Source organism: Parambassis ranga, chromosome 17 (assembly GCF_900634625.1).
Source record: "Parambassis ranga chromosome 17, fParRan2.1, whole genome shotgun sequence".
Classification (NCBI taxonomy): domain Eukaryota; kingdom Metazoa; phylum Chordata; class Actinopteri; family Ambassidae; genus Parambassis; species Parambassis ranga.
This window is the reverse complement of record NC_041037.1, coordinates 10,392,729-10,409,085: the sequence shown is the minus strand read 5'-3', so window position 1 is coordinate 10,409,085 and position 16,357 is coordinate 10,392,729. Positions and strand designations below refer to the sequence as shown.

Below are 16,357 nucleotides of genomic sequence, written 5' to 3'. Positions count from 1 at the left end.
TGATAGAAGCCAGTGTACATGGGCTTTGTGTCTGACTTCTATTTCAGTATTCAAAACACAACAACAGAAAGTCTGACCTTCAGCTCTTTGTGTAATTGTGCTTTTCAGCATTGACCTACATGTGAGTTAATTATAAAGAGCTTTGCAGTGTAAAGGGTATAAAAGCTGCTGCTGCTTGATTCATCTTCTATACACCTCTCAGACAAATACTGCTGCGTTAGTGAAGGTGCCTCCTGACAGCTCTGTGGTTGGCTTCCAGTTGAGTGCAACCAACATTATGACAAGACAGGTGATAAAAAAAGATTATATAACCTTCAGTTTGCATTAAATTCATGTGATATTTGAGGGGTTAGATGCATGTGCAGTTTAACTGAATTTATACTGTATGGTACTTTTGCTTCAGGTAAGCAAGAGTTGCACATTTGCACCGTTTTGAGAAGATGGCACCATTGACTGTCAAGCAATCATCTGGTAAAGTGGATCTGAACAGTCCTCTTCACCTGTTTGACTGCTACTGGCTACAGCTTCACCCCAAAGATGAGGAAGGAGCTCAGTGGTTGCCATGACAGTGATGATAATGACAAGCTTGCTGCTGTAGACCACATGTAATGTGCTGAAAACAGAGGTGGCAACACAGTATAATCAAATTCCATACATGTTTTAATTATAACTGATGTGGCCGTGGATGACACCAGTCCTGTATAAATCTGTGAAGCAGTGTGTCTCACTCCTCTTCTCAGCTGCTCTTTGCTGTGAGTGAATTTGTTGCTCTACCTTCTACTTGAAAATTCTGAAAAAGGTGTCAGAGAACATACTTGACCAGGTCATATTTTTCACTTTTGAAAAACCTTTTGTGTGATTGCTGCAGTGTGTGCACTTGCTGCAGTGTGGGCACTTGAAGCTGGGCCAGTGGACAGTGGAGCCGCAATATCACAATCAGCCTCCGGGGGCAGCACTGAGCTCATTTGAAGCAGCTCACCTGCATTGAACGTTGCCTGGATTAGACTGTCTACTATAGCGCAGTCATCATTCTTGTAACGTGTTCCTGTTACTTTGCACCTGTCCAGAGTCTTCTGAAGGAACATCAGGAGGTTTACTTCGACTCTGGTGAGTTTTTACTCGAGCTTCTTTTGATGTGTAGCACCAATGCGTTCATTAACTACGGTACTCATGGAGGCAGGAAATAGGAAACGGCAACTTTAGGCTAGCCAAGCAATACGTAGTAGATGTTAGCATCGTTGTTGGAGCATGCATCTATCTATCTATCTGTCTATCTATCTATCTATCTATCTATCTATCTATCTATCTATCTATCCATCTATCCATCCATCCATCCATCCATCTATCCAAAGTTGAAGACAATTCTTTGCCCCCTTTGAAAATGTACTTCTCTTTCACATAACTTTCCGAGTACTGTTGAATTTGAACTCTCCCTCTCTCTCTATATATATATATAGCTATGCTTGCTGCTGATGCTATGTATCATAAATGACTATGCTTTGATTGAGTGACCCTGTAAGACTTTGATAATGTGATTGGTATCTTGCAGTAGTTACACACAGTGTAACAAGCAACGTTTTGCTTAAAGCTTTATTTACCCTAAAAGCATGATGGTAAAAGTGAAGAAAACACATTGTTAACGTGTACAAAGCAGGAGAAGGACAAGTTTATCAAAGTGCTTCCGAGTTTCAAGAACTGGTGTATCGGTATCGGTTTGAAAGTCAAACAGTGCAGACCTAGACAGACAGGTAGGATGTGAAACATTTGAAAGCCTCTGGAAAGAAACCCAGTGAGAGATGTGCCTAAAGAGCCAAACACAACTGCCAACACACTAGACGGCCACTAGAGTCCTGAACAGGAATGGACTGCAGACCAAGAAAAACTTCACTCCTACAGAAAAGCCACCTCCAAGCTAGACTGAAGTATGCTAGCGAGGAAGTTTACACATAATGTCATTGGTCAGATGAAACAAAACTAGAGCTTCACAGTTAACATGGCGGTGGCAGTATAATGCTCTGGGGAAGCTTACCAGTGTTTCTGCACTAGACGAATTGTAGAGGACGAAATGAACATTAATGACTGACCTGCACAAAGCCTTCACCTCATCCAATTAAAAATCTATCAAGTGTAGTAAAGACCAGGGTCCATGCCAGAATGCCATCATATCTGAAGGGACTTGAGACTCATGGGATTGGAGGGGACCTCCAAAGTATTACCAGACATCAATGATACACAATTGACCATTAGTGTATAATTCATATAATGTAAGCTTGTTTGAGAATGTTATGTTAAAATCCTTTCACCCTATTAAATGTAATGTGGGGATTATATAAAAAAGAATGACATGGAGGCTAATAATTGAGTCTAATACTGTATCTCTCCATCCTATAATGTTATATTAAATGGGGTTAACACCTCCCTTTTCTGGGCAGGCTGACCTTTCAGAGAAATAAGAAAAGATAAGAAGAGAACATCAAAGCAAGATAAATCGATACAATTATTCAGTAGTAGTAGTGCAGGTTATAAATGTAAGTATTTTATATAGAGACAGGCAGTATTAAAAGTATTAATTAACATGTTTCTGGGTTACTGTTACAGGAATAAGCAGGGCATTGAGACAGATATCAAAGATAAGTAGGCAGGTGTTTGGTATAAGAGAAAAGTATGTTAGAAGAGAAAATTTGACAGGTGATGACATTTATTGGCTAGAAGCACTGGACACTGTAAGAATTTTATCTAAAAATAACTAACTGAAGAAATCCATTTCACCTATAATGGTTTCAACCATTTGTTGTCAGCAGTGTTAAATAACTCTTTTTTTACCCAGGAGCTTAAATAACAGAATGATGCAGCAGTAAACTAATTTGTTTAGTAAAATGTTTGCTGTTCTAAGCATTTCAAATTAGTAGATGGGATTTTTTTGTTTTGTCAGGTTTATATCACTGTAAATGTATGTTGTTTTAGTGTGTTTGTGTTATTCTAGTTAGCGTATAATAGTGTGTTTTTTAGCTGATGTTGGAGGACTCTTGGAGGCAAATTTTTTTTGCTTTGTGTTTTCTGTGAGTAAAAATTAATTCTGTCTCTGTGAGCGTCATGTAGAGAAGTCAGCCACTAGAGGCTGCACTAGGAAAGACTCCGATATATAGATCAATACTGCGAGAGAGAAAAGCAGAGGAATCAATGGAGAAATGGCAAAAAAGAGAAATGTCGAGATAGCATGCAGTTCAGCACAGCAAGAAAGAGGGACAGCATGAGGAGGCAGTGGGAGTGAGCATCGTAGCAGCTGACAACCTGAGAGGGAGAGAGAGAGAGAGGGAGAGAGAGCGCATCTCAGCTCACCACAGTGTGTGTAAGAGAAAGAGAGAGAGAGGGAAAGAGAGAGAGTGGAGCACCACGTTAACCATCCTCATATTCCCTCTGCAGCTGTGTGAGGCAGAGTGAGCAGTGGAGAGGAGAGCGCACATCTGAGCCTTGTGGAAGCAGCAGGACCTCGTACCACTTGGCTGAGAGATCGATGCACTTACGCAGAACCACACAGGAAGGGTGAACGGTCCGTAGGACGTCCGTGCACTACCAGAGAGAGAGAGAGAGGGAGCGAGAGAGTAGCCAAAGGGCTACAGAAGATTGGAAAGAGTGAGAGGGAGGAAGATTACCCAAGGCCAATTTGAAAGCTTTCAGCTGGTCACTCAAAGGAGGTAAGTTAACTTGTGCTTGCGTGGAGCAGATGCTTGGCAGGTGCATCCTGCTTGTGACAAGTGTGTGTTTGTGTACATTTTTATGTGTCCACAGTTGTACCTTTTTTGCCGTTGAGTTTTTGCTGAGTGTGTTCTGCTTTCTCCTAGTTTTAATGTGTGCATCACTTACCAGGCAGCATGCATTATAGTTGTCTAGGTGATTAACTGGGGATACTCAGTATCAATCAAGCCAGTATCATGCTGAGCAGAGAGGAACACTACAATAGTTGCTTAACGACCCTCTCTTGCTGTTTTGTGTCTGTGTGTGTGTAGTTCAAGTGCATCTGTGTGGAAGCCATTTGTTGTTACAGGTGAAATGTGTCTGAATAACAGCCACTTGAACGATTTAATAAGAGTCATTATAAAAGCTGGCTTTGAGGAAATTAATTGGAGTGGTTGATGCCATTGCATGCCCGTTTGTTACAACTGTCATGAAGGGATATTTGTTTACAGCCAGTTGTTTATTCTCTTGATAGACCATTTGCTATGTCTGTTAAAGGAATCACCTCTTTACTTTCTGGCTGAGATTTAATGGACATTAGGGAAGAGGACTGAAAACAGGAAACTTTGACAAAAGCCCATTTTTGCAGTTAATGATAATGATAAAAACCATGGTGTGAGGATATAGTTGTAATAGTATTAACTTGTCCCTGTCAGGTGTTGCATGGTAAATCAGTCGTCATCTGGCAGATTCCTGTAGTGCTGCATCCTTTTTGGCAGTTGTGGACCACTGCTTTTGAAGGCTAATTAACAGTCTTTTCTCCCCTCATAAAGCAGTGAGTCTCAGCTGAACTGACTTGCATGGTGACATTTAGAAAGTTGGTCTGCGTACTCTTATGTTGTACCTGGCTTGGAAAATACCATCATGCCTTGCTCAGTATAATCCATCATCTATCTGTACGTGTGCCTTCATCCTTCTCACAGTCGCTGCTCTTCTCCCTTTTTCATAACCCCCGCCCCTTGCTTCCCTTATTCCTTCCATGTTATCCCGTGAAGGTTATGGCCATATATCTGCTTGGTTTAATTTGTCAAAGTCTGCCAGACTCGTTGTCCATGGTCACAACAGGAGAGCAGGTTGGGGGATTCAGTTTCAGTTAGATAGTGGAGAGCCGAGGTGATATATGACAGGAGAGTGATGGACTGACAGAAAAAGGCAGATGCGACACACAGTAGACAGAAAACTACTGTTTCTTGCGAGCGCAGAAGCTGAGCTGTTTTTTTTTCTAGGCCTACGAATGGAAAGGCTCGAGGTTATCTGTCTTTGAATTCATCATTTCTCGCGCAGAGCTTGGCTTTCCCTCTCTCCCATGTGGGCCCAGTGTCATTAAGCTGAGACACCAAATCTGAGAGATCACTTTCTTTCTCTCTGCGCTTCTCTTCTCTCTTCCTCATTGCACTGGCCTCTCTCCGTCTTTGTCTTTACCTCTCACTGGCTCTTTATCTGTTCATTTCTCACTCTGTCTCTCTTTTTGTCACATACATATTCAGAAACACACACACACACAGACACACATAAAGAAATAACACATCAGCACCCTGCTCATAAAACATGCATAGAGAGCGTACAGAAATCATGTAATTGAAATTCAAATTAAGGCAGATTTTACCATCTGTAATGGTGAGAAAGAAAAATGATGCTGTTTTTACAAACCTGTCTGGATCTTACAGGACATGCCTTACTGTTAGAACTGTACATGCAAGATTTATAGAAACATAACAGAGGTGAAAAGAGCTAAATGATAGAAATGCTTTCTCCCATGTTCCCGCCTTAATGTTTGCCTTTGCTGAATGTCAGTTTGGTTGAGAGGCTGTGTTCAGTGGTTCAGTTGTAAATGTTTTCTATAAATTGCTTAAAGAACAGGTGGTATTTGTTACGTTTTTTCTCACGTTGCCTCTGTGTCAGGATTATCTTCACAATTTTCCTCCCTCTGTTTCCACATCATTCACAGTTATTCAAGTGCCAATGGGCAGCTGAACAAGATTGCAATCGTCTGCGCAGTAATTAATAATTTACATAATACTTCATTCAGGGGGAATTTTATTTTCCTCTGCGACAGTGTTAATTGTGTTAGCTAAGCTACTGTCATTAGTTATCGTTAGGAAGACAGTTAAATGTGGACATATCCAGCTCTCATTATCGACCGCGTTATCCATCAGAAACTGCACAGATTTAAGCACAGTAGTAGAAAAGAAAAACTTATAATGAGCACAGAGTCTTTTCTAGTTTTCCAGTTAGATTACTGCATTGCCGCTCAGACTCAGGCACCTGCAATTTGTTCAGTTATGTTAACATGAAAACAATTCTCAAAAGTGTTCGCCTTGTTCATTTTACGACTATTTTTACATCACATACAGTAAGAAGAGCTTTTAGAGGCTCCAAGAGAGGTGTGAAAATGGAACATTTTCCTATCCTTCCACCTACAGTATGGTTATAATCTTTTCAAGAATCACCTCTGTGGCCTCGTCTCAGTCTGATGTGATGAATCCGAGTAGACTGCTCTGATAAATGTGTTCAAAGGCAGAGGCGCCACACACAGATATTTGTCTGAACAAACATTTGAACTCTTACCTTTCTTTCTTTATTCCAGTTCTTCCCTTTCTGCGCTGCTGCTCTCTGCGGCTGGACACCTCTCCTTCACTTACCATTCACCCCAAGATAGAAAAGTGACACACAATGTGTTTATACAGCAATGGGATGTGGATTAGATCACACTATCACAGTTTCAATGGCATTTTCTGAACTAACTCATTAATGTTTGCCTTTGATTTTATTTATATTAAATTTGTCCTCTTGCTGTCGTGCTGGTTGGTTGATGTGAGTGTTTTGACTGAGTGCTGTGTGTCTCTGTTTGATGGTTAAAAGGAGTAATGAGGGTGTTGATAATGTGTTGATTTTGAACTTCTTAACTGAACTACCAGGCTGGTTTTGGGTCAGCCACAGATTTGTGAATTAACGTTTTATACGGGTAAATGGGCAAATGTCTAATTTGTAAATACACCATCATAGGCTTGGACTGAAGTTTAAATCACAGCTGACCACCTAACAGCCTGAATTTCTATAGGGATTAGGCATTTTTCACTATGCTATAAAGAGAGAGTTTTAACTCTCTCTTAACCATAAAGCACTTTATTAACAGAAGACAAATGAATGTGCCGTTTATTCTGATCTTATAAAGACACTTGCCTGTCTGACTGACAGAACAGTGTCAAATACAACATAACAGACAGGAGGGCTGATGGGGTGGCACGTTTGCTGCATTTGCTTTTTGGGAATGCCTGATCCAGCGAGATGTTGTGAATTTCACATATGCAGCTCCTGAACGGTGTACAGTGACACTGCTGAGCGTGGGAAAAACAGAAATCGATTATAGGATCATCAAGAAAGCTGTTTTCTGCTCCATTGTTTAGCACTGATGAAGGACATTGATGCTTTGAAGCTATTTTGATACCCACTAATTGATTGTGCTGTAGAAGTGCTCTTTAAAAGAAGCAAACTGTTTATCAGAAACTATAACACAAGCAGAGCCGGAGCTTGTGTTTTTAAGCCTTGTGCGAGTTCTGTTACACTGTGTGTTAAACGGTGAGAGAAGAGTGGAAATGACAAAGCTGATAGGATCATAAAATGTGCAGAGAAATGTGAACTTCCCACTTGAAGTAATGTGCATAAGATAGGAGAGCTTTATAGTCGAGTGGAGTGGAGATCTTTTTCTCCTCCATTCCATCACTCGCCAGTGAGGCAAATTTCCCACGTGGGACGACGTAGTTTAACTGATAAGCCTCTGATTTATATTATATCATAGAGTGCTGTAGTGACATTGTCACCTTGGTCTTTATTTGCAATCTGTGAAATTTGAGGCATATAAATTGCTTCTTTTGCTGCACTCCTTCAGACAGAATTCAGAGTTCAGAGTTCAGCTGAATGTTCTTGTTGGGTATTGCTGTTTCCAAGATTCACGGTATGTGGTGTTTCATTATGAAGAACCTTCCGCAGCCAGCATATGCTATATCTTTTTACAAGTGTCTGCCTTATGAACCTTGTGGGGATATGCTTGAGAGGTTTTATTTTTATCCCCCATCTTCCAGTCCTCCCCAGCATTTAGCATAGCTGGGCAGGCCACGTTAATGATCCTCATTAGCCAAGGAGCTTGAATTCAAACTGGAATTCTTCCACTTCAACTGCTACTTAACATTTGGTGTCTTTCTCACTCTCTCTCTCTCTGTCTCTCTCCTCTGTACATCTCCCACATTCTGCAACCAGCATCTTTTTTTCATCTTCATCGCCTCCCTCTGTTCTTCTCGCTCTCTGCCTTCTCCCAACTCTCTGTCTGCACTGGGAAATAATCCATAAAGGTCTTCCATTTCTTTCAACCTCTTCTTCAAACATATTTTTAAAGAAAAATATTTACTTCACAACACGAGTCCCCAGGTGCTGGTATGTACCTGTGCGTTGTTGCTGGCACGTGTGTGTGTGTGATCATGTAAGAGCATATTTCTATGTGCATGAAAAGGAGGTGTTACAGATGACCTCTGATACTAGTTGCTTTTTCTCTTCCTGCTGTGAAGTAAAAAGCTTAAAGTTCAGGCGTGAGCCCCCTCCAGGCAGCCTGTGAAGGATGTTCAGAGATACAAACATATCGGCTCAAGAGACACCTTTAGCTGAAGGGTAAATATGCTCTGGCTCTGTTTATACAACAATAGTGTTGCAGTGAGAGGCCGACTTTTGATACTGTTGTTTGATATGTCATCTTATACGGACCAGGCTGGTACACTGGATCATTTTAATACTGATTTAAATGCTCTGCCTTTATGCAACCTTTATTTAGGAAGGGAAGTCACACTGCTCACAGAGGAAAAAATGTCCCCTAATATGTGCCCTGAATACATGAATTATCCTCAAGTACAGGTACTCTGTGCTCTGTGCTGTGATGAATTTGCATTTTTGGGGAAGTTTCTAATTGCAAAGTCTCATTGATTTACAGTCCTTTATAAGAATTACAGTCCTATAAAGGATGCTGCGTTAGTTTTGTAGTTTGAAAAGCTCTTCAGGCCTGAAATGTGTACGTGTTTAATCAAATATAGTTCACACATTTACTGAAATACTGAACTCACACAGTGCTTAGATTGGGAAGAAAATAAAATATGTACCCTAGCTGCCACTTAGTATTAACAACCTAATGATCTACTCAGTACTGCATTCATTGAGTTCTAATGTAGCCCATCCTCACCAGAAAAATGTAACATGAGGTTTATAATTCAGTTCTTGAAAACAGAAGATGTGAACAGGACATATTTCTGTGCGATGGGAGTGGTTTTCTTTGTAAAATGTGTTTGAATTGGTATGATTGGATGAGCTTTACCTAACCACTTGCGCTGTTTTTAATGTCTAACCTTTACCAGCAGTTTTTAATACCTTATTCAGCATGATTTAAACCGAAACTTCAAACTAAAACGCAAACAGGCAAAAATGAAAGTTAACAGGGTATGAAAACAAAATATCTTGTGGTGTCAGGGGACTTTAACCTCACCCCCCACCCACCTTCTTAATGTTACAGCTTTATTGCTCACATGTTCAGATGACATCAGGCAATATGTTCATGTGTTCCATTAGCAGAAATGTAACCATGTGTTGTATGCGGGTGTATTTTTTACCAAATGTGGTGTTCTTTTTTGTGAGGACATGTTGTTCTGATTATAACTTCATGTTATATTTTCGTGAATGAGATGGTTCACACTGCATGTCTAGTCTCTCTTCTAAATACCCTATCAAACCGACAGCAACCTAAAAACAAAGTGTACTAATGAGCTGTCATCTGAGTATGACAATGTGTAAAAACATTATCCCAAGTTTAGCATGGAAGAGAACCTGTCATTTTTATTTTCAGTATGTTAGAGAGAGGCAAACGCTGGACTCAGTAAAGATGACTTTACTTTTTGATGTTTCAAGTACATCATCCAGTTTGTCAGCGTGGAGAAAGTAGAGGAGACGAGAACACAGTGTGGAATGCCTTGCAGCCGAAGCTGTTTATAAATCATTTGGGGCAGGTCCAACTTAAGTCTCAAAGTCCTTTGAGACAAGTCCAGGTCTTGTCAAGTGATATTAAGTCTTCATAAGCAAGTTGCAAATCCAGTGCAAATTTGAATATTTTATATATTAATAGTTAAGTGAGACCTCAAATAGGATTAGGTAACAAACTGACATCTGACTGATGAATCATATGCTTATACTGACTTTTCTGCTTTATTGACAGTTTTAGAAGTAACACACCGCCATCCCACTATGAGCTGTTGGCAGGATCTTAGGTGTTTTCGGCACAAAGTAAATCACATCATGCACATATTTTTCTATAAGAAACAGATTCTGTATTTTCATTGTCTCAGCTGGAATGCTATTATGTTTCTCTTGTCAGCGCCACGCTGCGCATTGGCCAGTTTCCACCCATGTTGACAGTGCAGCTGCATTCCAGTTCTGTAGTCCACTTTCATTGTGGTGAAGTGCTCTTTAAACTAAAAAAAACACCCTTTAAAATGAACACTGCTATCATAAACCAATCAAGCCACCTTCTTACACTAGTTAATTGCACATGTGATTAAGATCTAATGCAGCTATTTTTCTCTGTGAACTTTCCATCTGTCTGCCATTTAGCAGAATGGTGTCATTAACTTAATATGTCCTTAGCATATACAAAACACCATTCTCATTCCTTGCACACACTGAGCAATTATAACTGCTCCAGTTGTCCCATTTGCATAGGTCCATAGAATATGCATTCAGATAGATTACATTTTCCATTTAATATGCAAAACTGAGCTGTTGTTGATTGGTTTGCACAAGGTATAGTGCATAATCGGCTTGACTGAGCAACACTTTGCCTTAATATAATAGCACAGGGACACAGATATATTAATCAGTATCTCTGTGTTGTTACAACACATACATACATTCTACCCTTACCAAAATATGGTATTAGTGTCCTTTGGTCTCAATGGGTTAACTGCTCTGGTCACTCAACTCTAGCATCACTGGGTTATGACAATGTTAAGATCCATAATTAGAATGAAAATGGATTTTGGTATGCTTCACCCACACAGCATCTAAAATCATTCCAAATAATTCTGTGCAGTGCTGATAAGATTAAGATTAAGATTTACTTTAATAATCATTGTATAGAAATGAAGTTATAGTAGCAGCATATCAAAGAACAATAAATACAATACAGGGAAGAGAATCTTATATACACACACACACATAGCAGCAGATGAAGGTCAAGATGAAGGACTGCCTGTCCATAACCTTGTTTGGAATCTCACAGTCAGTCTCTCCGTCAGAAGTTCTGATCCAAAATAAGCTCTGTGTTGAAATGTTACTGGAGGTTTTTGTTGCGCATCTTTTATCTCTGAGGGAGAGCGCTCATGTTAGTCCTTATTTTTTCCCAATATACCTCATTTCAGTTTATAAAGCATGCACATTGCATTCATTTTGTCAAGCTCCTTCCTCTACTGGAGATGATAAAATCAAACATTTGCCCTCCTGAAGCTTGGGAATAATGTTTTTGTCTTTTCTCCTCCATTACACATGTATATACTCCACTTTGGCTGCTGTCACTGCTCATGCTGCTTTCTGTTACTGCTCACACTGTTGACTTTTGCTTTTTTTCCCCACCTAGCATTGCGGTAATAAGATTTAAAAAAAAAACATGATTCTTGAAATTTCTGCATTGATTTAAATCAAGGTAGAATCACATGTCTCATGTGGTGGCAGGAAGATGCCAGTTGCACTATTAATTGTCACAGTTACTGAACTACTTTCAACTTTGACTACAGAAATTATTTCTGTCCTTTCTCATATAACTGCTTTGTTCAGAATAGACAAATAAGAGGAATTTGAAATGAAAAGTGCCCTTAGCTGATGCTGCTGTGGCTAAGTGATTCAATGGCTTTTTTACAGTACAAGAGGATTGACCTCTGCCTCATGAAGTTCATTTGCAGTTTGTTCTTTATTCAATGCAGTGTATCAGTTTTTACAGGAAAAAAACATATTCTGATGATAACCAAGATCATATGACCCTACAGACTTGTCATCGATCTCTTCCAATCAATATCTATCTCTTTGGAGAAGGATGAGACGTCTGCTTTCATGGACTGTACCGCCTGTGTTGAAGCTACCAACTGAGAGGTGCCCTGTGGGCTGTGGAGCTGTTGAAGCTTTATACATTATTTTGACGCTGTATTCTTTTGTTTGTACTTTTTTTATGAACACTGGGGCTGAAACAGTTGGAACTACTTCAAAACCTGCTCATTGTTTAGCTTTGTCGAACTGTGTCTGTCTTTGGACAGTAGTCATGGGCTTTCAGCCAAAATCAAGATTTTTGAATTTAAAATAGAATAGGTTTTGCCGGTGTCTACTTGGAGCAAGGTTTATGTGCCTCCTCATGTTGCCCTATTCATTTTGTTTTGTTGTCTAAAACCCAGACATGAGCCAAGATAGACACTGCCTTCTACTGGAGTGTGTTGAGCATTTTGGATGTTGAATTAAAGTTTGGTAATGCAGTTTGTGCTTTGCTTTGCTTATTATCTACAATGTACTTCAGCCTGAAATATCTGAGGATCAGCAAAGGTTAATGTGTTTACATTGTTTAACAAACACTTGTCACATTAATAATAATATTCCTCAGTAGGTTTTACTTCTACTAGGTTCAACTATAAACCTCTAAAATTCATAAACAACCACACAACTTTGTATCTATGTAATTATAGGCATATCTAAGCTTAATACTGGAGCACAGTTCAGTTGGCTATGCCTATTAATTAACTTTTTTGAGACACTAATCCAGCCAGTATACACCGTTAATTGGAACACTAGTGTTTAGGTCACAGGGATTTTTTGGTGCACAAACAATGAATGTGTGCCGTGGAAATTTAATACCTTTACTCGAATATGTAAGAACAGAGATGCCACAATGCAGAGGCAGTTTTTCGGTTACCTCTACACCTCTGGTACAATTAAATTGTTGTACCCTTAATTATTGTGGTGGTATTCGAACACTGACTCTTAGAAACCAACTGACTTCCTGACAGCTACTGGGTCACAAGGCAGTAGGCTATGTACTGCTGTGCCGCTGATTAAATTCACCCAATAATTAAGCAGACATCATTGATTCCCTGCAGAGCAATGGAGAAATGGAGAGTGTGTGTGAGAGAGACTCTCTCTCTGCGTCCCTGTGCTTCCTGTTGCCCCTGCAGCGTTGGGCCAGTCAGATATGCGTAATTTGGGAAATGAGCAGAAGTCAATTCCACTTAAACAGACAGTGGTGGTTGGACGCATCGATGTTCCATGCATTGTTGACTCTCATCATTTTCTTCCTCGCTGACTTCCTCTGTGTAATTGACAGTGCAGTTGAAGGGCATGAGAACGTGTGTCCCAGATTATGATGGTGTGAGTTGTGTGCATAAGACTGTAATACTAAACAGCCTTATACTACTCAAACAATGTGGAGCATGCATGTCTATTACTGACAAGTACACCCAAATAAGACTAAGGTTAAGGGGTGGTTAATGATAAAATGGTTGTGAATTTAGCCTGAGTGGGTGCCTGTACGTGTCTGACGATGTGTTTCTTACGTCTTTGTGGTCAGGCTTAGTATACATATCACACATTGCAGGGTCACATAGCAGAAAAACAGGAAGCTGTTTTACTGTGCACAGGTTATGCTGCTACAACCTGGCTAGCAGGGTTACCACAGTTAACAAATATGTCAGCTCAGTCAGTTTCCCTATAATGAACCACTATGACATTGATAGATGGTAGATTGCTCCAGGTGTAGCTTAAATTACTGTTCCAAGTTGGTACTCAAACTGTCCTTACAATGGTCAAGAGCTATTTTGGGTGTTAAGTATTACAGAGCAAACTGACAGCCATGCATTTGCTGCTCCCGTTGTGTCGAGGCACTAACAAAATACAAGAGAAGGCTTTCTTTCTTTTTTTTCAATTTATGATTTGCCTGAAAGAGCCTTTACAGTTTTCAGCCGATTATGACCTCATAAGTGGTTAAGCATCATACCTGGCTGGTCAGTATTTATCATCCACAGTGGGCCTCAAGTCAAAAGTACTAAACTATAAAAACCTGCATAAAAGCTTCACTCAAAGTAAATTTAACTGCAGTGATGATCATTTCTATTGATTGATCATTACTTAATGTACTTTTGATGCTTTATCTCGTACTGAAGGCTTCCAGCTACTGTAAATAATTTGGGGTAGCCGGTAGTCAAAATGATAGCTTGGAGCATTTTGTGCTTTAAAATAACATCCAAGGTTTCAGGATTTCAAGATTTTTTGCTGAAACCATGTTCAATAAAGCAATGTGATAGCAATGCGAATAGCCATCCACCTTACAGTCTTTTAAAAATCATACAAATAAAATTAAATTAAATTCATTTTTTAATTCATTTTTTTCTAAGAGTGTTTTTCTCATTTTGTCGACAATGCATTTAGATCATCTTTTCTACTTTCTGTTTCCTTTACTGTGTAAAAAAATAACTCTTGGCTGTTCTTGTGTGAAACTGTCTCCATCAAAAACAAAAAAATGAATTATATAACAATGTTGTGTAAACAATCAATACAATGCTTCCTTGTGCGTATTCTAGGAAGAAACAAGTAAGTGTAGTCACAAAAAGTACACTTAAATTGACAGAATGTGTTTTTGTCTCTGGAGTAAACAGCAGCATGCTCTACTAATGAATACTCTATTCCGGGCATCGTCCATGGCACATCATCATTCTGTGTCAGGAGTTTTTTGTGCATTTACAAACCTGCTTATAAAGTACGATGCATTAACCCCACTTTCTCCTCTACTACGAAACTGTGACTTTTTCTGTAAATTTAACTTCCTTCTGTCTACCTTACTGTGAAGAACTCATTTGAATAAATCACACAGTAGTATGCACCAGGAAGTTTATGGCTGTGTCGATCTTCAGCTAAGTAGCAATAGTTAATGTCGATCAGTTGATAACCAAGCCGTCTGATAAAGTCAAATTTAATTACAAAGATTTAAAACTTACTTAGTATATCTAATTGTAAGATATATATATATATATATATATATATCCAGCTACTTGCATAAGTTGTTGACTTGTGAACGTGTGCAAATCATTTACTGACTCTCTAGTTCTTCTACCTGCAAATATAAAATTGTTGCTCAAAAGCCATTAAACCATTAAAACCATCTAAAAAATTAGAAAACCTAAATAGAAAAAAACAACTGCCCTCTCCCTGCCACCCATTTCTTTGTTTAGAAACCACTCACACTCAGCCATTAGGAGATGATGTACTGCTATACTAAAGTACGCCCCATGTATAAAATGATTCATTTTGCTTTCAATGGCATTCAGTGAAGTGTGTGTGAACAAATTCTCCCTGTGCTCTGCCTTCCTTATAAAGGCCATTGATTGGTTGGATGGATTTTAGGGGCACTCTTTTGTGTGTGCATGATTATTTTTTTTAAAAAGACTGAAAGAGTCTGGCAAGGTTAATATTTCTCATTACAAAGGCTGTCCACCCAGAGAGAGCACACACAATGAAGTATTCTCTTCTCATTCCCTCTCTCTGTCTGTCTGTCTGTCCCTCACACTTCCCTCTTTCTCTGACACTTTACAGTCGCTTTTATTCAGCCGGCCAAAACTGGCAAAGGACATTGTTCTAATCAAGCCTGTTGGAGACAGATCAGAACAGCTCATTGAAACATCTCTCACTGGCTTGTTACAATCTGGAAAAAAATCTGTTTTATTAATACACTTGATGATAATACTTGATGTCTCAGGATAAAGGATCGTTATATATTTTCTCTCGTACCTAGTACCTAAGTTAAGAGCTGCAGCTGTGCTGCTGTATCGTCACTGAAGTACTGAAAAATGTCTATCCTAAATTATTTTTGTCAAGGGTTTAAAACTTTTTTTTCTGCTGCAAACACTGTTGTTGGTGTTAGCAGCCACTTCTTTCTGTCCTGTGTTTTAGAGAGTGAAGGGAGGCCAAACTGTCCTTGGGCATAAAAATGATGATTTCAGAGACTATACCTTTTTTTAATGGAGGCTTTATTCCCTTTATTTATTTACCCTAAAGTTCTGTGATCATTACTTATGTCACAAAAACTTTGCTTTTGTTCAGTTCAAAAAAGAAAAAACAATAGCCTTGATCTTTTTCAGAAGGTATTAATGTTAATAAGGCACTCTTACAGAGATCACTGCTTTTTCTCTTTTTGTCTGTGAACCACGGTGTAGCTTTGTTTTTTGATGTTTTTATACATTACAAATTTTCCATGAATTTTTAACCATCTTAACCTGCTGCCTTTACATAGCTAGTGTGGTAATGCCTAGCAAAGGCACTAATTATCTGTTTCCATAAAGTAATTGTATTCTATAGTTTTGTTTTCATTGAAGTGAAAATGCAGCAGGAACCAGAGATGAGTAGCTCTGAGAGAGCTGGTGTCTGCGATAAGCCAAAAAATGATCACATCCAGCAAGCTCTTCCCTATTCTTATGAGTGGTTGGTTATTCAAATTGAAGTGAAGGATGCACACACAAAAACAACTCTAAGTTGACAACAAAAGCATACCATGGCTGGGGAGGGAAAT

The 16,357-nt window shown here is 39.2% G+C and overlaps 1 protein-coding gene across 1 annotated transcript in view; it reads left to right on the top strand.

Annotated features, from left to right (window-relative positions):
- Window positions 1-972: 972 nt before the first annotated feature.
- tnr (tenascin R (restrictin, janusin)) overlaps window positions 973-16,357 on the top strand; it is a 125,542-nt gene continuing 110,157 nt past the window's right edge. Inside the window, exons 1-2 of the mRNA XM_028427291.1 lie at window positions 973-1,107; window positions 3,424-3,695. The gene's annotated coding sequence lies outside the window, so the exon portion shown is untranslated. The remainder of the gene's footprint in view (window positions 1,108-3,423; window positions 3,696-16,357) is intronic.